We start from the raw sequence: 23,195 nt of genomic DNA, 5'->3' as shown, positions 1-23,195 counted from the left end.
GCCATCAAAATAATAATAACATCATTCCAATGGATAGGAACTGTATCATAGCAAATGAAAATCCAACACTATGATGGCAACAGTATTGAATAAAGAATATAGGACACCAGTTTTAGCCCGTATAAAGCATTCCTACCAGGAATGCTTTTAGGACCATTGTAGTCCCTTACACACTCCAATGAGTTCTGGGTCACCATGAGCTTGCTGGTTAGTCTGTACCTACCAGGAAATAAAAGCCTTCTGTGCCCGTACATGATTGCTGTCTTGTAAGAAACCTAGAAGGCTGCAAAATAAAGGCTGAAGGCAGGGATGGTTCTAGACTTCTTTCTGCCTAAAACAATACATTGTGTGGAGGACAACCACCGCCATCATCTCCAATCTTCATTCATGAAGCTATCACTATCCAAGATAAAAAAAAGGAGTTGTACTTGGCAAGCATTATGCAAACACCACGACCTGGACACAAGTGAGAAAGCTGTCATGGTGGCACTTAAAGAGGAACTCCAGTGAAAATAATGTAATAAAAACGTGCTTCATTTTTACAATAATTATGTATAAATGATTTAGTCAGTGTTTGCCCATTGTAAAATATTTTAAATCCCTGATTTACATTATGACATTTATCACATGGTGACATTTTTACTGCTGGCAAGTGATGTCGCTGCTGCTTGCTGTTTTGGCAGTTGGAAACAGCTGTAAACAGCTATTTCCCACAATGCAACAATGTTCACAGACAGGAAACTGCCAAGAGTACGTACTCAGAATCTCTTTGTGGGAGGGCTTTCACCACAATATCAGCCATACAGCACCCCCTGATGGTCTGTTTGTGAAAAGGAATAGATTTCTCATGTAAAAGGGGGTATCAGCTACTGATTGGAAAAAAGTTCAATTCTTGGTCGGAGTTTCTCTTTAAATTAGAACTGAACTTTTCATATACAGTATGCTTGGGAATCATTCAGCTGGCAGCACTAGTGTTAGGGAAATGGTCGTTGGAAATGGTTGGCAAGTGATTGGTAAGTGGAGGTGGGGTGCCCGCATGGTAATTTTGACAAGTACACAGAGTAATAGGGCGAGTGGCATAAATGTTTATCAAGCGATTGGTTAAAGGACTACTGTAGGGGGTCGGAGGAAAATGAGTTGAAGCTACCCGGGGCTTCTAATGGTCCCCGCAGACATCCTGTGCCCACGCAGCCACTCACCGATGCTCTGGCCCCGCCTCCGGTTCACTTCTGGAATTTCAGACTTTAAAGTCAGAAAACCCCTGCGCCTGCGTTGCAGTGTCCTCAATCCCGCTGATGTCACCAGGAGTGTACTGCGCAGGCACAGACCATACTGGGCTTGTGCTATACACTCCTGGTGATGTCAGTGGGAGGGAGGGCGCGGCCACGCAGGCGCAGTGGTTTTCTGACTTTAAAGAGTAACTGTCAGGCTGCAGAAGCTAATTTAAACCTCTATTCTCCTGTGTTAAACAGTTTAGAAGGAAGCCCAAAAGCAATTAGTGAAGATAAAAATCTCAGTTACCTTTGATGTGTGCTTATCAGCAAGTCTGTTATTCTTAAGAAGACGCAAGCCGCATACCATACTGCAAAGCATTCTGGGGCTCTCCCCTCGGCTGCTAATGAGACGTTACAGCAGCTTGTAATCGCGTAGCACTGATAAATCTCGGGCAGACTACACTGCAGGAGTCAGCTATTGTTCCTAGCCACATGGCTCATTAATATTCACTGCACACTGTGTTATTTAGTACAAGCTTATCTGTGATCAGGAAGCAGGCAGGACATGACGACACATTTGACAGAAAAACATGGAGCCTGCCATGAGCTGTCAGGAGCATCTATCTCTGCATATACTATATACAAATTCTGTGAAATCCAAACGTGGACAGTGAAATGCATATGTAATGTAAGTACAGCCAATCTTTAGCTACTGATATATGTGTTTATTTGCTCTGAGACCTTATACCTAACAGCTCCTCTTTAAAGTCTGAAATTCCAGAAGTGAACTGGAGGCGGGGCCGGAGCATCGGTGAGTGGCTGCGCGGGCACAGGATGTCTGCGGGGGACCATTAGAAGCCCCGGGTAAGTTCAACTCATTTTCTCCCGACCCCCCTACAGTATTCCTTTAAAGGAGCACTATTGCTAATTTCATCTCTTTTAGACACTTATACATTCATATGTCTATCTGGAGTAATGGCCTTGCTAAGTATATAGTCCTGTTCAAATGTAAATGTTCACTGACAATATGCATTTAGGCCTCGTTCACATCAGGGCCGTTTCTGTGCGCTTTCCACAGCGCACTGCCCTGTGCGTTCAGCAAGGTATTGATTTTTCCATGTAACTAAATGTAGCTGGTTCACATCTATGCGCTGCGCTGAGCAGCGTTACAGAAACGTAGTGTTGCAGGCATTTCTGTGCGTTGAGCTGTAAAGCGCACAGCAATGCAAGTGAATGAGTCCGCTTTTTTAGCACATAGAAGCGCGTACAAGCGCTTCTATGTTTCTATGGTAACCCGGCCGGCTTCTGAACTGCGCAATCTAGCGGCGGCATCAAAGAGCCGCTAGATTGCGCAGTTCAGAAGCCAGTCGGGTTACCATAGAAACGGACAATAGGTGTCCGTTTCATTGCCGGCTTAGCAAAAGGGGTCCTTGGCGGCAGTGCTTTGTTTCAACACACAGCCGCTCGCAGCCACGTCCTGCACTTTACGGTGGCTGCTGTGAGCTATGTAACTGTACGTTAGAGCAGTTACAAGGTGGCACAAAGTAAATGGAGCTGCACAGAGGGGTGGAAAATAACGGCAGCTCTAACACCAGTGATGCCTCCCTACTATAAAATGGATTAGGCTGCATTGGCGTCGAAAAGGTAAAAAGATGAAATTAGCAATAGTGCTCCTTTAGGGCCCTTTTCCACTAGCAATCGCTAGCGTTCACGCTGAACGCTAGCGATTGCTGAATCGCAATTACTGGCGATTCCCCGACGTTCGCGGCCGCGATTTTGCTGTGCTATGCACTGCATAGCAAAATCGCGGCAAATATCGCTCCGCCGCGCGTTCGCGTTCCCGGCAAAAACGAATCGCGGTTGTGGAAATGACCTACCGCGATTCCTATGTTAAAAAGCAAACCGTAGCGATTGTAAAATCGCTGGCGGTTTGCGTTTTTACGATTCAGCCAGCGCAAACGTGCTGGTGGAAAAGGGCCCTTAAGAGTATGAATAGAAAGGTTAGCATTAGGCGTATTTATAAGAAAGTTAGCGAGGATAGGGTAGGGGGCATTAGAAGGGTAGCAAAAAGAATTACAACCACTGCCAACCATTATAGAATGGCAACATAATGTTATGGATATTATAATTATTGTGCCAATACAATATCGCCAATAACAAACGTATGCCCCTGGTGGGCTCCTCTGGTCCATGGGCCCTGATGCAGTCTGCCTGCCCTATTGCTACACCACTGACAAGATGACTGAAATTGTCACAAGAAATATATATATTCTTTATTGGGATAGGGGATCATAAAACTCAGAGGGCAACAGACTGTACGTTTGTCAGTGGAGGTGGTATATAGATCCCCAGCTATCTTAGGAGGTAGAAGGCAGTTGGGAAATCTCTTTCTTATTTAATGCATTAAAGGGAACCTGAACCGAGTAAAATGATTTAAAATAAACACATGATGTACCTGCAAATGAATATTATATACTTACCTCACCAGTCAATTCATCTTAAGAGCTCATTTTCTTCTTACAACGATTCCTTCAAGTTCTGACATGATTTTGTCAGAACTGAAATATATCAGTTGTTGCCAGTTATATAGCAGTTGCTGTCAGTTAGGACAACTGATGTGCAAGGTAATCTCCATGTTTGCTTGTGGCTTAAAGGGGTTCTGTGGGGTAAAAAAAAACCCAAAAAGCGTCATTTACCTGGGGCTTCTACCGCCCCCCTGCAACTATTAAGTCCCACGCCGTCACTGAAGCCCCCTCTGTTCGTCGCCGCCGGTGACCTGCTAATTATTCTTCTAACTAGCTGAATAGCACTGCGGCTGCACGGCCGTGTGCATCCTCACTTTCGCGCACGTCATCGGGAGCTTACTGCGCAGGTGCAGAACAACGTTTACTTGTACTGCGTCTGCACAGTAAGCTCCCGATAATGCGTGCGGGAGCGAGGACGCGCAGCCGTAGTGCTATTCGTCTAACTAGATGAATAATTAGCAGGTCACCAGCGGCGGCGAACTGAGGGGGCTTCAGTGACTTAATAGCTGCTGAGGGCCGGTAGATTCCCCAGGTAAGTGACACTTTTAGTTTTTTTTTATACCCCACAGAACCCTCTTTAAGTGGGGGATAGTTTAACAGTGTGCTGACCTAGAAACTGTTACAGGGTCATTGCCATTTTTAAAATGGAGGATGATGAATTCTATTCTCACAGAGGACAAACAGGACGCAAAAGAGGAGAAAGAGATTAATACTAGGCTATCAGGGAGGTACGTATGACGTGTGTATGTTTGTTTTGACTTTTAATTTTCAGTTCAGCTTTAAATAGGAACCTTCATTTTCCAATTCTATCAGCGCCTCCCTATTAGTTCCAAAGAGGTATGCCCTGAACACTTGTGGATAATGAAACTCAAACACTACAGGTATGAAGCCGTCAAGGGCCTGGTTTCTTGCAGACGTATTATGGCAGCTTTACAATAATAATGAATTGAATGCTGAGCTGGGGAATTGAATTCCTGGACATTGTGTGAAACAACAGTCAATAATGGTCTACTGAGAGGATGAGAAAAACACTTACTGACCTTCGTAGAGTGTCCTTCCTCTATTCACCCTCCCGATCCCTAAGAAAGACAGTAGAGAAGAAGTATGAATGGAATAGTTTTTACAAAGATCAGTACAAACACACAGATGCCCAAATTGTAAAAACAATAAATTACGTTGTTGGGAGTCAATAACACCTGGAGGTGTGCCATCATCCAAACCTACAGATGTGGCGTAATAAAGGAGACCTCTGTAGCCAATGGACTCATTCTGAAACAGAAATCTAAAGGGACAGTGAACATCTACAGCAGGGGTCTCAAACTCGCGCCCCGCGGGCCATTTGCGGCCCTTGATACAATATTTTGTGACCCTCGCCGGCAAAAGCTTCCTTATAGTTCGCTTCAGTGCTCCCAAGTAATCCGCCGCATCCCCGCCGCTAAATGAGGGCTGCAGAGCCCCCAAATCGCCCGGGGGGAAATCCGCCGGCATTTCCTGGAAGGGGCAGAGCTTTCAGCTTCAGCTCTGCCCCTCCCGACGTCAATCGCCGCACGGATCGCTGCCTCTCCCCGCCCCTCTCTGTGAAGGAAGAGTGAGAGGGGCGGGCAGAGGCGGCGATGCGCCGCGATTGTGAAATCCCTAATGCGGCCCGGCCTCATCCTGACTTTGCCTCCTGCGGCCCCCAGGTAAATTGAGTTTGAGACTCCTGATCTACAGTGTTCTCCCCAGGCTCTTTTAGCCGGGTGCTCCACCCAGCTAGTTTTGATGAGCACCCGGCTGTCATCCGCTCAACTTCTCCTATGCTGTAAGCAGGGTTGCGCACAGAAGCACCGGCCCTGCATTCTATCATCTCGCCCCACCCGGCTACTTTTTCATGCCACCCGGCTGGAAAAAAAATTCTGGGGAGAACACTGGTCTTTATACCTTTGCAATAGGGAATATGCACAAACCATCGGTAAAGTTGCCGTTGGCAGTGAGCACATGACAATTTTATTGTTAATTACGCTGATGAGGTAGTGTGTATTATGCAACCCTTGTTACCTAGGTAACATGATTATTGGAAGGCTCAGTTCACACTAACATAAAACAGTTTATGATCCAGATTCATGTGAACCAAGCCTTAACCCAATGCTCACATTACCTAGGTAACGTGGGTCAATTTGAGAACATTTCTGAAAAAGTGTCCATGGGAATAAAGCAAGACCTGATCTCACCATATCTATGTAGTATCTATGTAGTATAATGGCCAACATTAAATATTTAGCATACATGAAAAAAGGTGCCTGGAAAAAAGGGAATGGGATTGTCGCTGGTAGAATATCGCTAAAATTAGTAATAGTCTACTGCTGGATTCGGATAGTAAAATATTGGTAATTGCTACTAAACATTATATACTAAACATAACCCTACCCTCACACGGAACCCTTCACTACCGAAGCCTAACCCTAACCCACATGGAGGTGCCTAACCCTAAGATCCCTCCTGGTGCCTAACCCTATTATCCCCCTCCCTCCCCCCACCGGTGGCGCTTAACCCTAACCTCCCTACTGGTGATGCCTAAACCAATGTGCGACAGAAAATGTAAATTTCAGTGCCCCGAGGTGCCGCTGCAAACATGTGGTTTGCAGCAAAATCTACCATCCTTGCCCCATACGTACCAATATAAAATCTGCGCCAAAATTTGCTGCAAATAAGGTAAATTGTTGCCGTGCGCCCAAATTTCCCTCCTTTCCCGCAAACGGGGCTTTTATAAAAGATGCTCACTGTTTGTTCTAATGCTGTTGCACACAATTCATACTGACTGACAATTAAATTAGCAGACATTTCATTTTATCTTTACATTTCTCACCTAATAGTAGGTAGGAGTGATTGACACAAGATGCTGTAGACAGCAGACACACAGGGGTAACAAGTTTAGGCAACCGTGCCTCCAGATCAATCAGCCATAAATAGAGAAAAGTATCCGGGCACCAGTCGCAGTAGAGTGATGCTATACAACCTTTAATTTATCCCCATAACACTGACTGGTAATGGTTGCCTCTGAAGAAGCAGGTTAGTCCTGTGAAACGTCTGTCAGGCCTCCACTTGTTGCATGTCAGTGTTATGGGGATGAATTAAAGGTTGTTTAGCATCACTCTGCTGCGACTGGTGCCTGGATACTTTTCTCTATTTACCTCAACATTGTCACCTACCAGGATTACTGAGTGTGGCAACACTGTTCACTGTGCAGAATGCCACGGCCAGGGGCGTAACAATAGACCCTGCAAGGGATGCAGCCGCAGGGGGGCCCAGAAGCCATAGGGGGCCCCGTCCTGAGAGACTGACAACTAAAGGCAAGGGGAGAAAAAACGTTCTGCTCCCTGCACAATTGTTCTAATGACTGCATCTGCTCAGCCACTGATTAGGAATCATACAAAGTTTTGCAGACAAAGAATTGTAGACAGTCCCTATTCAGTGTTCAGCAGGGTCTTGTGTATAGCACTGTTCTACCCCGAGCCTTTCTACCCCTCCCCAAGTGCTGTGTCCTGCAATGTTCTAATGACTGCATCTCAGTTTAACTGTGCATTGGTTCTCAGTTTACCTGTGCTGAAAAGTGGTGGTGGTGGTGGTGTGTGTGTGTCTGTGTGTGTGTGTGGGGGGGGGGGGGGGTGTGGAGGTATTAGGGGCCCCATCCAAAGTTTTGCAGAGGGGCCCAGTGATTTCTAGTTGCGCCCCTGGCCACGGCCACAAGAAAAGTGATGTTCTGGGCAAACTGGCACTATCACTGAGAAGTAGAGATAAGCCAGAACTTAACCATTTCACAAATTCCTTGCAAACTGATGCAATAAAGGAAGTTTTGACTCATTCTTCCAGGTTACAAATGCTCATAAAATTACCTTTGAACATTTTTTTTCCGTCTGGCTATATAAGAAGAAGCCTTCCTGCTGCTGAAACCTGGGTAAAAATGTGTCTTCAAAGTGGCCCTTTAAGCAAATGACACTTACGGCGGTGCTTCTAACAGAATGATGCAGAGCTGCAAACATGCAAGGTTTTACTGTTCCATTAGAGAGTCAAACTTTGATCACTTCTCTGTATTTCTTGGAGAAACATCAGAATGTGTTTTTTAACAAAACAGACCACAGTATTACAGATTCATTTCAGTTTGAAATATTGTGTAAAAAAAAAAAAGTCAACTTTTCTTTTTTTAAACTTTGTTATGGAACAATAGTTTATTATATAACATATATTAACAATACTTTATATATTATATAATATGGTTACTGTATTTAAATGCCTCTATCACGTGTCTTGCACCACGTCTCTGTTTTGCGAAGGCAGAAACACCTCAGAAATCTAAAAAATGCTGCAGCCCCCGAGTTTGTGTTTGTGGAGAAAACGAGGTGCTCTGGTGTGCACCATCCCATTCACTTTCATTAGCCAAGCGCTTTTCCCCCTGCAAGCGTTTTAAAAAACCGATCCAGAACCGCTCTGGTGTGCACCAGAACTCAAAGATATCTGAGGTGACAAGTGATAAGGTAGACATGGATATGTACAGTGCCAAGAACACAAATAAGTATGCTCTGTTCCTTTTCTTCATTCCCTGCGTGAAAGAGTTAAACATCAGGTATGCAAGTAACAGTTTCTGTCCAGGTCAGGACTGGGTCGGACTATTATAACCCTCTAAGGCCTGGTGCACAGCAAAACCCGCTAGCAGATCCGCAAAATGCTAGCAGATTTTGAAACGCTTTTTCTTATTTTTCTGTAGCGTTTCAGCTAGCATTTTGTGGTTTTGTGAAGCGTTTTTGGTGTAGTAGATTTCAGATATTGTTACAGTAAAGCTGTTACTGAACAGATTCTGTAACAAAAACGCCTGCAAAACCGCTCTGAACTGCTGTTTTTCAGAGCGGTTTGCATTTTTCCTATACTTTACATTGGAGGCAGAAACGCCTCCGTAATCCAAAAAATGCCTCACCCCGGGAGTATGCGTTTCAGCAAAACGCCTCCCGCTCTGGTGTGAACCACCCCATTGAGATACATTGACCAAGCGTATCCACAGCCGCAAGCGACTGCAGAAATGCTCAAAAAGCCACTCGGTGTGCCCCAGCCCTCACTGATAAAGATAAAGTATTACAGCCATAAAACACTTTCCTAGCAGAAAATGGCTTCTGAGAGCAGTAAATAGATAAAAAGTGTCAATAGATCATAGATTTTAGCTCTAGCATACTTCAATGAATGTGTGATTGAGCAGAGACAATGAAACAGTAAAAACTTAAAAAGTACATTGAAAAATAAAATAAAAATGTGGTATATCCAAAAAAAAAAAGTCTTTTTTAGAAGGAGGATAGATATATCTCATCAGTTTATCTGATATTTATCTCATCAGTTTATCTGATATGTATCTCATCAGTTTACTTCCACCTGGTGTTTCTTTTAAAGATTAAACCCCAGTATGAAATAAAAGGCATTAAGCAAATTAATTAAAAAGCAAATTAATTAAAAATGTAGTTTGTTTGTTTTTTGCCCTAGTCTAATTACCGCAACAAGTCCAGTTTGTAGTTAGCATCACTTTGACTCCGGTGACGGTAACTTTTCAAGTAAGTGTTAGCAACAGGATAACACAAGTAGCATCATCTGTCAGCTGTTTCTCGTCTTTTTAAGGGAATCAGAGAATTTGGAGGGTGCCAGTTTTCCTGACAGTCACAGGGTTTTGGGCCGAGCCAGGGGCGTAGCAATAGGGGTTGCAGAGGTAGCGACCGCATCGGGGCCCTTGGGCCAAAGGGGCCCCGAATGGCCCTTCCTCAACCACAGTATTAGCTCTCTATTGGTCCTGTGCTCATAATAATCACTTCTATAGATACTTTGAATAGTGGTAATCATTAAACTGTTCCCCATCCCCTTCTTGCACCTGTAGTTGCTATTGGCAGGTTTTGGTACGCCGTATCACTTGTTATGTATAGAGTGATTGGGGGTCCCCATGTAAAACTTGCACCGGGGCCCACAGCTCCTTAGCTACGCCACTGGGCTGAGCCAGGCACAAGTTCAGCTTGCTGGATTATCCACCGCTGCTATGACCACTTTGTCAATATTTTACGCTCAAACATTTTTGCTCCGTATCTCATTGTCGCAATATGATACATGTATGATAGAAATGCAATTTGAACCTGCTTGAGGTGCATCACTATGCTGGGAGTTGTGGTTCACCAGAGTGTTTAGCTTCTGGCATTTTAGCATTCTGAGCTCACAGTGTTGGAAGCTCATTTTACAGTCTCTTTGCTGAACCCAAACTGGTGCAGGTCAGGACAAGATTTTGGTTACTGCAGATTTTGTGACATGAAGCATGCAATGTGGGCTCGTTTCCACTATAGCGAATCCGCATGCAGGCACCGCATGCGGATTCGCATAGTCAATACAAGTGGATGGGATCGTTTCCACTTGTGCGTCGTGCGGGTGCGTTTTGGCGTGCGGGGGAAATCTGCACGGCAGAGCCGTCAGATTTCGCTTGCGGCAGGAATGCGGGCGAATCACCTGCAATGCTTTTAATAGGGAAATCGCATGCGGCTTTGTCATGCGGATTTCCCCGCGATTTCGCATGCGATTTCACATGAAATGCAATGGAACTTTGCACAGGCAGTGACATGGTTAAATTCGCCTGGCTCCTTGCCATGCGAAATCGCGGGGAAATCCGCATGCGGAAACGCATCCGCATGCGATTTCGTCCGCGGTGGAATCCAGGCGATTCCGCACCGCAACAGTGGAAATGAGCCCTTAAACCATTTTATTTAGCAGTAAATACAAAAACCAAGTGAATGTCAATCAGAACTAATATACTACTGGATATATATTTGTGTATTAGTATATACCAAAGTGCATGTGTATGAAATAGAAATACTGTCAGTATTAGTACAAATAAAGTGCAGGTATTCAGTTTATTGCAGTTCCTGAAATGCAACTCAGAATGCTAATAATAACAACATGTACCTTTCTTTGAACTGGTCAGTGTGTCTGACTATCTGCTGGGTGTGTCCTATCATTATCACTTAGTTATTAATAGGGTTGTGGGACATTCTTTAGAAGATTCCAGAGTGGTTTAAAGAGTAATTGTAGGGCATAAAATCAAAAATCAATTCTTTATTTTTATCTGGTAAACAAGTAATAAGGATGCTAACAAGGCAATCCAAAAGTTAAAATCTCTATTACTTTTCTTGTTACACACAAAATTAGGTACACAAAAAGGAAGTTGCAGGGCATGCTGGGTTGTCCTTTTTTTGCTTCTCTACCTCCCCTCAGACTTAACTAATGCAGCCTGATTAGCTGAAGCCTCTTTCGCTCCTGTTTTTCTCTCACACACCTCTGTTCCTCTCTGATTGGCCAGTATTTCTCATGCCAAGACAATGCACTTTCTATAGTGAAGGGCGGGCAAATCAGGCAGAGGGGAGTAAAGGAGGAAATGACTTCAGAATTGGCTTCAAAATAGCCACAGCTAAAATGGGAAATGCTAAGAAGGATTTTCTCTTTTTTTTTTACTGTAGAAGAATCACTAAAATCAAAATGTGGCCAGTGCAATACATAGGTTATGTAAGTAGAGCAAGTATTTATCTACTTATATATGTGTTGTTTTTTTCGGAGATAGTATGGCTGACAGCTCCTCTTTAAAGAAAACCTGAATTGAACATTAAAAGTCAAAATAACCATACACAAGTCATACTTACCTTCCATGTAGTCTACTCCTCAGTGTCTTTCTCCTGTCCCGCGTCCTGTTTGTTCACTGTGATCAAGGGAATTTTCCGTCCTCCATTTTGAAAATGGCCATTACCCATAACAGCTTCCTGGTCAGCACACAGTTAAACTGTAACATCGCTCACCTGAGCCATAGGGAAACATGGACATTACCTGGTATAGCAGTTTTCCTCTCAGCTATAACTGACAGCAACTGATATTTTACTGACAGCAACTGATATATTTCTGATCTGACAAAATATTGTCAGAACTGGAAGGGATTATAGTCAGAAGAAAATGGTGAGCTTCTGAAAGGAACTGATGGCAAGGTAACTATGTAATGTTCATTTGACGTTACCTCATGTGTTTATTTTAAATATTTTTACTCAGTACAGGTTCTCTTTAAGCAAGTTTAAAGAAAACCTGAACTGAAAATTAAAAGTCAAAATAACCATACACAGGTCATACTTACCGCCCAAGTAGTCTACTCATCAATCACTTTCTCCTTTCCCACGTCCTGTTTGTTCACTGTGATCAAGGGAATTCTCGGTCCTCCATTTTGAAAATGGTCATTACCCCATAACAGCTTTCTGGTCAGCACACTGTTAAACTGTGATATCGCCCACTTGAGCCATAGGAAAACATAGGCATTACTTGGCACATCAGTTGTCCTCTCAGCTATAATTGACAGCAACTGATATATTTCAGTTCTGACAAAATATTGTCAGAACTCAAAGCGATCACTGTCAGAAGAAAATGGTGAGCTTCTGAGAGGAACTAATAGCAAGGTAACTATGTAATGTTCATTTGAAGTTACCTCATGTGTTTATTTTAACCACTTAAGCCTAACTGGACGAGAAATCTCGTCCAAGTTAGGCTGCGCGCACTCCCCCGGGTCGCGCGCGCTCCCGCGGGCCCCCCCATGCGCGCTCTCACTACTGGCCATTAGCCCAGCGATCAGTGAAAGGGATTGTAGATCCCTTTCACTGATCGGAAACCCCCCCCCCCCCCCCGGCGAAAAGCTGTCAGCGTCTCCTCAGAAGCTGCGGCTTTTCTGACTTCAAAAAGTTCCCCGTCTTCATTCTTCTTCCTGGGAGCGAGATCGATCGCTCCCAGGACTTTTTGACTGTGGCCATCTTGTGGCCAAATAGTAAAACTACACCACATACATTTTTACATTACACAGATACACTTTATTATGATAAAAATTACCTGTTTACCTCCCACACCAAAAATTACCCACACACAATTTTTAATTAAAAAAATAAAAGAAAAATTACAATAAAAAAAAAACACATAACTCGTTACCTAAGGGTCTGAACTTTTTAAATATGCATGTCAAAGGAGTATATTAATATATATTTTTAAAATTATGGGCTTGTAAATAGTGATGGACGCAAATTGAAAAAAATTCACCTTTATTTCCAAATAAAATATCGGCGCCATACATTGTGATAGGGACATAATTTAAATGGTGTAATAAGCGGGACAAATTGGCAAATAAAGTACCTGGGTTTTAATTAGGGTAGCATATATGAATTTCAAACTATAATGGACAAGAGCTGAGAAATAATGATTTTTTTTCCATTTCTTTCTTAATATTCCTGTTAAAATGGATTTAGAATAAATTAATTCTCAGCAAATGTACTGTCCAAAGAAAGCCTAATTGGTGCCGGAAAAAACAAGATATAGATCAATTCATTGTGATGAGTAGTTATAAAGTTATTGGCAAATGAATGGGAGGTGAAAGTTGCTCAGATGCAAAAAAAATTCTACCCTGTGGGCTTAAGTTGTTAAATAATTTCACTCAGTACAGGTTCTCTTTAAAGAGTCACTTCTAGTGCAAAATTTAACCTCATTCCAATCAGTAGCCAATATCGCTTTTTTTCACGAGATATCTACCTTTTCTTAAATAGATCATCATGTATTTATGTCTGTGTGGTGAATATTGACGTGAAGCCCATCCCGTAGTGTGATGTCATGCTATAGCCATGACAGTGTCCTGTCTGTGAACCTCGTTGCACTGGGGGAGATAACAGCAATTGTCAACTGCCAAGTAAGCTATATCTCCCTTTTAGCCAACCTTTTAGCCTATCACATTGTTAGCAGGTTTGTTTATAGATAAGGGCAGTTGGTGTTGTTCGTTTTTGTTTGTTTTTTCATGACTGCCAGCAATAAAGATGCTGACCTGCAGACTCACAAAGGCTCAAACAACATGAACAAATATACGACGAATATCAATTATTTCTTGATCTATCTTTCATTTGTTTAACTTCTCTTTTCTCCCCCTACTACTATATTTCAGTAAAGTTCTTCTTGAAGGAGCAACTCTGTCACCTGACAGTTTGTGTATCTGTACATGTCTAACAATGAGCTATCCATGAAGATATACCAATATGATATGTGCGCTACTAATCAAACCACAAGTCCTACATGAATAGATTCGCTCCAGTTTTCAAAAGTTCATAGAGAGTCCGTCAGCTTCAATTTTCCATTCAACCCAACCTCAGGAATAGAGAACAAAAAAAACTCTCATTGCACAAATATAAGGGCTTTTTGATGTCCAGTCCCAACCAAAATACATCATCGTGTATTTTCTTAATGATTCACACCCAAGTTCATGTGCAAACCCCTTACCACCATTCAGGTCCTGCTCACGTTTTGTGGTAGCTGCCCAGATCCACAGACAGCACCACATGCATATATTAATATAACATTTCACTCTGCTTCACTAATGTTGGCCTCAACCTATCCTCGTCATGGAAAGAATACAGACACAAGAATCATAGCGCAGACCGTTTCCATCAAAACCACTCAGGTATAGAGATGTCGCGAATCTCCGGAAGGTTCAATTCGCGGAAAAGTTCGCGAACCGCAATAGACTTCAATGGGGAGGCGAACTTCAAAATTTAGAAAAATTTCTACCGGCTGGAAAAATTATAGAAAACATGTTTCAAGGGATCTAATACCTGGAGGAAGACATGATTGAGTGAAATACACATCAAAAGTCCCAGGCAAAAATCTAGATTTCACATAAACCCCTATTTTAAGGTCACAAATCTCATTCAATGTTCAATTACAGGCCTACACTACTTTACAACATCAGGCAGTGTATCCCTCCTCCCTCACTCCCTCCTCCCTCTCTCCCTCCCTTCCCCCAGAGGGAGGAGGGTCTCATCTTCCAGGGAATTGTAGAATTTCAAAAGCCAGCTTATATACCTTGGCCAGGAATTGAACCCAGGTCTTGGCCGGGAATTGAACCCAGGTCTGAGTGCTTGGTAGATAGCTCTCTTAACCGCTATACCACCACCAACACTACATGCTGAAGGTAGCCTCCCTCTGGGAGGAGGAGTGAGGGAGGAGGGAGTGAGGGAGGAGGTAGGTAGGGAGTGAGGGAGTAGGGAGTGAGGGAGGAGGGAGTGAGGGAAGTAGGAACAAGCCTATAAGAGCCTAACTAAACTCTCCCTAGCAGAGTCTGTCAGCAGCTGTCCCTTAACTAATTAGTGCAGGAAGACTAGTGAGTAAAACGGCACAAGGACATTGCCTTTTATAAGGGGGGGGTGGGGATCCAGGAGTGAGTGCAGTCTGATTGGCAACAATGTGCCTGCTGACTGTGATGTAGAGGGTCAAAGTTCTGCTCAATAGAGCATTATGGGGCGAATCGAACTTCCGGGAAAGTTCGCCTTCGCAGGCGAATGCAAACCACCCGAAGTTCGCCTGGAACCGTTCGCCGGCGAACCGTTCGGGAGATCTCTACTCAGGTACAGGATCACACGAACCAATAAATTAATGTGATGCTAAATTATGGGGTCACTCCCCAATAGTGTTGGGCGAACATCTAGATGTTCGGGTTCGGGCCGAACAGGCCGAACATGGCCGCGATGTTCGGGTGTTCGACCCGAACTCCGAACATAATGGAAGTCAATGGGGACCCGAACTTTTGTGCTTTGTAAAGCCTCCTTACATGCTACATAACCCAAATTTACAGGGTATGTGCACCTTGGGAGTGGGTACAAGAGGAAAAAAAAAATTTAGCAAAAAGAGCTTATAGTTTTTGAGAAAATTGATTGTAAAGTTTCAAAGGAAAAATTGTCTTTTAAATGCTGAAAATGTCATGTTTCTTTGCACAGGTAACATGGTTTTTACCGCCAGGCAGTCATAAATGTAATAAAGATAAGAGGTTTAATAAACAGGGACCGGTAACGCTAACCCAGCAGCAGCAGCAGCACACGTGATGGAACAGGAGGAGGCGCAGGAGGAGAAGGCCACGCTTTTTGAGACACAACAACCCAGGCCTTGCATGAGGACAAGAAGCGTGCGGATAGCATGCTTTTTACCGCCATGCAGTCATAAATGTAATAAAGATAAGAGGTTCAATAAACAGGGACCGGTAACGCTAACCCAGCAGCAGCAGCAGCACACGTGATGGAACAGGAGGAGGCGCAGGAGGAGAAGGCCACGCTTTTTGAGACACAACAACCCAGGCCTTGCATGAGGACAAGAAGCGTGCGGATATAGCAGCAATGCTTTTTGCCGCCATGCAGTCATAAATGTAATAAAGAGAAGAGGTTCCATAAACAGGGACCGGTAACGCTAACCCAGCAGCAGCACAGAGCACACGTGATGGAACAGGAGGAGGCGCAGGAGGAGAAGGCCACGCTTTGAGACACAACAACCCAGGCCTTGCATGAGGACAAAAAGCGTGCGGATATAGCAATGCTTTTTGCCGCCATGCAGTCATAAATGTAATACAGATGAGAGGTTCAATAAACAGGGACTGGAAACGCTAACCCAGCAGCAGCACACATGATGGAACAGGAGGAGGCGCAGGAGGAGAAGGCCACGCTTTTTGAGACGCAACCCAGGCCTTGCATGAGGACAAAAAGCGTGCGGATATAGCAATGCTTTTTGCCGCCATGCAGTCATAAATGTAATACAGATGAGAGGTTCAATAAACAGGGACTGGAAATGCTAACCCAGCAGCAGCAGACGTGATGGAACAGGAGCAGGCGCAGGAGGAGAAGGCCAAGCTTTTTGAGACACAACAACACAGGCCTTGCATGAGGACAAAAAGCGTGCGGATATAGCAATGCTTTTTGCCGCCATGCAGTCATAAGTGTAATACAGATGAGAGGTTCAATAAACAGGGACCGGAAACGCTAAACCATCCCAGATGTTCATTGGTCATGTTACTTGGTTGGGGTCCTGGAGTGTTGCGTAGTCGTTTCCAATCCAGGATTGATTCATTTTAATTTGAGTCAGACGGTCTGCATTTTCTGTGGAGAGGCGGATACGCCGATCTGTGACGATGCCTCCGGCAGCACTGAAACAGCGTTCCGACATAACGCTGGCTGCCGGGCAAGCCAGCACCTCTATTGCGTACATTGCCAGTTCGTGCCAGGTGTCTAGCTTCGATACCCAATAGTTGAAGGGTGCAGATGGACTGTTAGACACAGCTACGTCATCTGACATGTAGTCCTTGACCATCTTCTCCAGGCGATCGGTGTTGGAGGTGGATCTGCACGCTTGCTGTTCAGTGGGCTGCTGCTGCATGGGTGTCAGAAAATTTTCCCACTCCAAGGACACTGCCGATACCATTCCCTTTTGGGTACTAGCTGCGGCTTGCGTTGTTTGCTGCCCTCCTGGTCGTCCTGGGTTTGCGGAAGTCAGTCTGTCTGCGTACAACTGGCTAGAGGAGGGGGAGGATGTCAATCTCCTCTCTAAAGTCTCCACAAGGGCCTGCTGGTATTCTTCCATTTTGACCTGTCTGACTCTTTCTTCAAGCAGTTTTGGAACATTGTGTTTGTACCGTGGATCCAGAAGGGTATAAACCCAGTAATTGGTGTTGTCCAGAATGCGCACAATGCGTGGGTCACGTTCAATGCAGTCTAGCATGAATTGAGCCATGTGTGCCAGAGTCCTACCAGAATCCTCATCATCCTCTTGTGAGCGTTGTGATAGTTGTTGTGATGCATCATAGTCGTCACCTTCCTCCTGGTCTGCTTCTGCTGACCATTCGCGTTGAATTGTGGAAGTCCAACGTGCACCGCTCTGGCCCTCGTCAGTGGTGGCATGAAACTCCTGCTCCAACTCCAGCTGTTCCTCCTCCTCTTCTTCGTCATAGCTGCTGGGGCCAGCGTTCCCTGAGGCGGATGGCCTGATGTTGGTACCATCACGCTGATCGTTTTCTCCTTCAGATTCCCCCAGTTGCATCATGACAGCTGTTTCCTTGATTTTTAACATCGACCTCTTCAGTAAACACAGCAGTGGTATGGTAATGCTGACTGAAGAGTTGTCACTGCTCACAAGCAACGTGGATTGCTCAAAATTTTGGAGGACTTGGCAGAGGTCCAACATGTTGGCCCAATCGGATCCACAGAAGCTTGGCAGCTGGCCGGATGCGCCTCGGTACTGCGCCGTCATGTACTGGACCACTGCACTCTTCTGCTCGCAAAAGCGGGCTAGCATGTGCAGCGTAGAATTCCAGCGCGTAGGGACATCACACAGCAAGCGATGGTGGGGGAGATTGAAGCGCTCCTGCATCTTGGCGAGTGCCCCCGAAGCAGTACTGGAAGTTCTACAATGTTTGGCCACTCGACGCACCTTCAACAGAAGATCGGCCACGCCTGGGTATGTCCTCAGGAACCGCTGAACTACTAGGTTCATCACGTGCGCCAGGCAAGGGATGTGTGTCAGCTTAGCCAACCTTAAAGCGCGAATGAGATTACTCCCATTATCACACACAACCATGCCCGGTTTCAGGTCCAGCGGTGCCAGCCACAAATCCGTCTGTTCCTTTATTCCCTTCCAAATTTCCTCCCCTGTGTGCTGCTTATCCCCAAGGCAGATTAGCTTCAGCAACGCTTGCTGACGCATGCCAACAGCTGTGCTGCACTGCTTCCACGATCCTACTGCTGCTGGGTTAGCGTTTCCGGATGAGGTACAGCTTTGAGATGCGTTGGAGGAGAAGGAGTCAGAGAGGTAGGTGCTGCTGTTATCCAGTGTGAGGGACGGCGGTGCAGCTGTTTGTGGCGTGGGCAACACCCGTGCCGTAGCAGGTGAGGAATCGCTGCCAGGCTCCACAAGGTTCATCCAGTGCGCGGTAAGGGAGATGTATCGACCCTGGCCGAACGCACTCGTCCAGGTGTCAGTGGTGAGGTGAACCTTGCAGGCAACGGCATTCTTCAAGCTTCGGGTTATTTTGCTGACCACGTGCTCATGCAACTCAGGCACTGCAGAGCGTGCAAAGTGGTAGCGGCTGGGAACCACGTAACGTGGGATGGCCACTGACATCATGCCCTTGAAGCTGTTTGTCTCCACCAATCGATATGGCAGCATTTCGCAGGCCAGAAGCTTGGCTATGCTGGCTGTTACTGCCACGGCCCGGGGGTCATTTGCTGGCAATTTCCTCTTGCGCTCAAACATCTCCGACACAGACAACTGAACCGTAGCGCTGCACACGGAAGGGCTGTTGGTTGTTGTGTTTGAAGAACACTGGGAGACCTCAAGAGCACTACTCCGGAAAGTGACAGTGTCAGCGTCGTCTGATGTTTGTGAATGTTGTGAACCACGCAATGGCTGGGCTACTGCTGCTGCTGAGGCGGGTCTGGTGAACCCAAGGGAGGCAGTGTTGTTTCTGGTACCCTGTCCTGACGCGTTTGCCCAAAGAGTGGGATGTTTGGATAGCATGTGACGGCTCATGCTGGTGGTGGAGAGGTTGTTAATACTTTTCCCCCTGCTCAGGCGGGTCTTGCACACCTTGCAAATCGCCATGGTAACATCCTCAGTGCAGTCTTCAAAGAAAGCCCAGACTTTGGAGCACCTGCCTCCTTGCTGGCGATTTCTGTTTGCTCCTCTTTTGCCTCTCACTTGAACTTCCACGCTTGTGGTGCCTGAAATTGCGCGCCGCCTACCTTGTGGCACAAGGCGAGCTCGTGCAGCAGTGGGTTCTTCAACAGACTCATCTGTGCTGCTGCTACGACGGCGATGTTCTCGTTCACAAACAAAATCTGGGTCTCTGTCCACATTGTCCATACCCTCCTCTTCCATCTCCTCAAACTCGTCATATGTCATTGTGGGCCGCCGCCGTGGAGTAGAGCTCCCCACAACAACCTCTGCGCAGCACACTCCAACGTCGTCTTCCAGATCTTGTCGGCCGACCTCCTGCAATTGCAACCCCTCCTGCCCAAATTGCTCTGGGATTTGGGTTTCCGAGTCCTCTTCGGACTCGCCTTGTATTTCAGTGCGCGGTGCATTTCCCACAGTTAACGGTTGTGAATCCAGGCACAACATTTCTGGCTGTTCCTCCATTGACCTTTGAAAGGTGGAAGTTTGTTGGGCTGGGAATAGCTCCTGCGAATACCCCATTGTGTCCTGAGGTAATTCATCGGACTGGTTATCTGGCAGTTGTGTGCGTGGTGTCGCTGCCGGTTGTGTCAGCTTTGTGCCCACTGGCTCCTTGTAACTGGCTGAGGACTCGGACCTCGTGCGTGATGTGCTGGTGCTGCTTAACCCACTGCTGGACGCTTGAGAGGTCATCCAAGTAATTATCTGGTCCTGTTCTTTTGGATTTGTGAGGGTTGTTGTCCTGGACAACATGGGCGGTATTGAGTGGGTTTTCTTGGGTGCTCCCCTGTGGCCTGTACGTGAACCGTCAGGGGAAACACCTCTTCCCTTGCCCCTCCCTCTTTCACCGGATTTCTTACTCATTTCACTTATCCTTACAGTACACGCTGACTGGCAGCAGTACAGTGGCAGTACAGAAATGCTATACAGTACCACTATTCCCAGCAGCGACACAGAGCACAATGCTATACAGTGACGGGTGAGCGGTGTACCACTATTCCCAGCAGCGACACAGTGCACAATGCTATACAGTGGCGGGTGAGCGGTGTACCACTATTCCCAGCAGACACAGAACAGTACACAGAATGCTATATAGTGTGGCTGAACGAGCGGTGTACCACTGTTCCCAGCAGACACAGAACAGTACACAGAATGCTATATAGTGTGGCTGAACGAGCGGTGTACTACTGTTCCCAGCAGACACAGAACAGTACACAGAATGCTATATAGTGTGGCTGAACGAGCGGTGTACTACTGTTCCCAGCAGACACAGAACAGTACACAGAATGCTATATAGTGTGGCTGAACGAGCGGTGTACTACTGTTCCCAGCAGACACAGAACAGTACACAGAATGCTATATAGTGTGGCTGAACGAGCGGTGTACCACTATTCCCAGCAGACACAGAACAGTACACAGAATGCTATATAGTGTGGCTGAACGAGCGGTGTACCACTATTCCCAGCAGACACAGAACAGTACACAGAATGCTATATAGTGTGGCTGAACGAGCGGTGTACTACTGTTCCCAGCAGACACAGAACAGTACACAGAATGCTATATAGTGTGGCTGAACGAGCGGTGTACTACTGTTCCCAGCAGACACAGAACAGTACACAGAATGCTATATAGTGTGGCTGAACGAGCGGTGTACCACTGTTCCCAGCAGACACAGAACAGTACACAGAATGCTATATAGTGTGGCTGAACGAGCGGTGTACTACTGTTCCCAGCAGACACAGAACAGTACACAGAATGCTATACAGTGTGGCTGAACGAGCGGTGTACTACTGTTCCCAGCAGACACAGAACAGTACACAGAATGCTATATAGTGTGGCTGAACGAGCGGTGTACTACTGTTCCCAGCAGACACAGAACAGTACACAGAATGCTATATAGTGTGGCTGAACGAGCGGTGTACCACTATTCCCAGCAGACACAGAACAGTACACAGAATGCTATATAGTGTGGCTGAACGAGCGGTGTACTACTGTTCCCAGCAGACACAGAACAGTACACAGAATGCTATATAGTGTGGCTGAACGAGCGGTGTACCACTATTCCCAGCAGACACAGAACAGTACACAGAATGCTATATAGTGTGGCTGAACGAGCGGTGTACTACTGTTCCCAGCAGACACAGAACAGTACACAGAATGCTATATAGTGTGGCTGAACGAGCGGTGTACCACTATTCCCAGCAGACACAGAACAGTACACAGAATGCTATATAGTGTGGCTGAACGAGCGGTGTACTACTGTTCCCAGCAGACACAGAACAGTACACAGAATGCTATATAGTGTGGCTGAACGAGCGGTGTACCACTATTCCCAGCAGACACAGAACAGTACACAGAATGCTATATAGTGTGGCTGAACGAGCGGTGTACTACTGTTCCCAGCAGACACAGAACAGTACACAGAATGCTATATAGTGTGGCTGAACGAGCGGTGTACCACTATTCCCAGCAGACACAGAACAGTACACAGAATGCTATATAGTGTGGCTGAACGAGCGGTGTACTACTGTTCCCAGCAGACACAGAACAGTACACAGAATGCTATATAGTGTGGCTGAACGAGCGGTGTACTACTGTTCCCAGCAGACACAGAACAGTACACAGAATGCTATATAGTGTGGCTGAACGAGCGGTGTACCACTATTCCCAGCAGACACAGAACAGTACACAGAATGCTATATAGTGTGGCTGAACGAGCGGTGTACTACTGTTCCCAGCAGACACAGAACAGTACACAGAATGCTATATAGTGTGGCTGAACGAGCGGTGTACTACTGTTCCCAGCAGACACAGAACAGTACACAGAATGCTATATAGTGTGGCTGAGCGAGGTACACAGTGGCAGTAAACAATGCTATATATAGTGTGGCTGAGCGAGCGGTGTACTACTGTTCCCAGCTGCGACACACAATGACTGGGGGGGACCCTGGCTAGCGTGGCTGGAGCGCGAACTACACTGCCTGCCTACCCAAAGCTAAACCCACAGACAAATGGCGGAGATATGACGTGGTTCGGGTATTTATTTACCCGAACCACGTGACCGTTCGGCCAATCAGAGCGCGTTCGGGTCCGAACCACGTGACCCGTTCGGCCAATCACAGCGCTAGCCGAACGTTCGGGGAACGTTCGGCCATGCGCTCTTAGTTCGGCCATGTGGCCGAACGGTTTGGCCGAGCACCGTCAGGTGTTCGGCCGAACTCGAACATCACCCGAACAGGGTGATGTTCTGCAGAACCCGAACAGTGGCGAACACTGTTCGCCCAACACTACTCCCCAACCTCCAGGGATCGTGCTCACCTAGACAACATTGAGCTTGCTATAAACATGTACCTGGGAATACACAGTTCGTTTTTTAGGTGATAAGATGGTTCGATAGATAATTTCCGACATGTCTGATCTCCCTTTCCATCCTTTTGCTGCTCGATTTCTGATAGAAGTGAATGCAAAAAGATAAGAAAAACAAGCGTAAGATAAGAAAATCGACTGCCGAATCAAGCGGCAAAAACAATTGAGAGGAGAAACGCACAGCAGAAACGAACCGTGTATTCCCAGCATAACTCTCAGATTTGGCAATGCAGGTTTTGTCCAGCTCAGATTTTGATTTGAGATTATTCGGTCTCCAAAACCTTCGCAATTTCCTCTTCCAAGTTTGGGCAACTTTCTTCATGTATGATGTGACAGAATGTTCCCCTTTTCTGTGGGTTGAATAGTGTGAGGCTCAACCAAAAACAAGCACCAGGGATGGTGTATTAGGTCAGGTACAAAGAAAACAGATGCTCAATTACAGCACTTGCCCAGAGAAAACATAATTAATACAATTGTAACATTTTTTATATTATTCATTTATAGATGATTTATTCAGGCTAGGAGCACACTTAGCAGAAACGCTAGTGTTGCG

General features: G+C 45.8%; 1 protein-coding gene across 4 annotated transcripts in view; it reads right to left on the bottom strand.

Moving 5' to 3' along the window:
* RASGRP2 (RAS guanyl releasing protein 2) overlaps positions 1 to 23,195 on the bottom strand; it is a 261,441-nt gene that overhangs the window by 233,174 nt on the left and 5,072 nt on the right. For 2 of the 4 annotated variants that reach the window (XM_068259465.1, XM_068259468.1), the window contains exon 2: positions 4,780 to 4,818. The exons of 1 other annotated variant lie outside the window; for it this stretch is intronic. The gene's annotated coding sequence lies outside the window, so the exon portion shown is untranslated. Of the gene's footprint in view, positions 1 to 4,775; positions 4,819 to 23,195 lie in introns of all 4 variants that reach the window. One more of the 4 variants, XM_068259466.1, reaches the window with a different exon arrangement.

Source organism: Hyperolius riggenbachi, chromosome 11 (assembly GCF_040937935.1).
Source record: "Hyperolius riggenbachi isolate aHypRig1 chromosome 11, aHypRig1.pri, whole genome shotgun sequence".
In the NCBI taxonomy this organism is placed as follows: Eukaryota; Metazoa; Chordata; class Amphibia; order Anura; family Hyperoliidae; genus Hyperolius; species Hyperolius riggenbachi.
The sequence above is the reverse complement of the archived record's forward strand: the minus strand, read 5'-3'. Positions and strand labels throughout refer to the sequence as shown.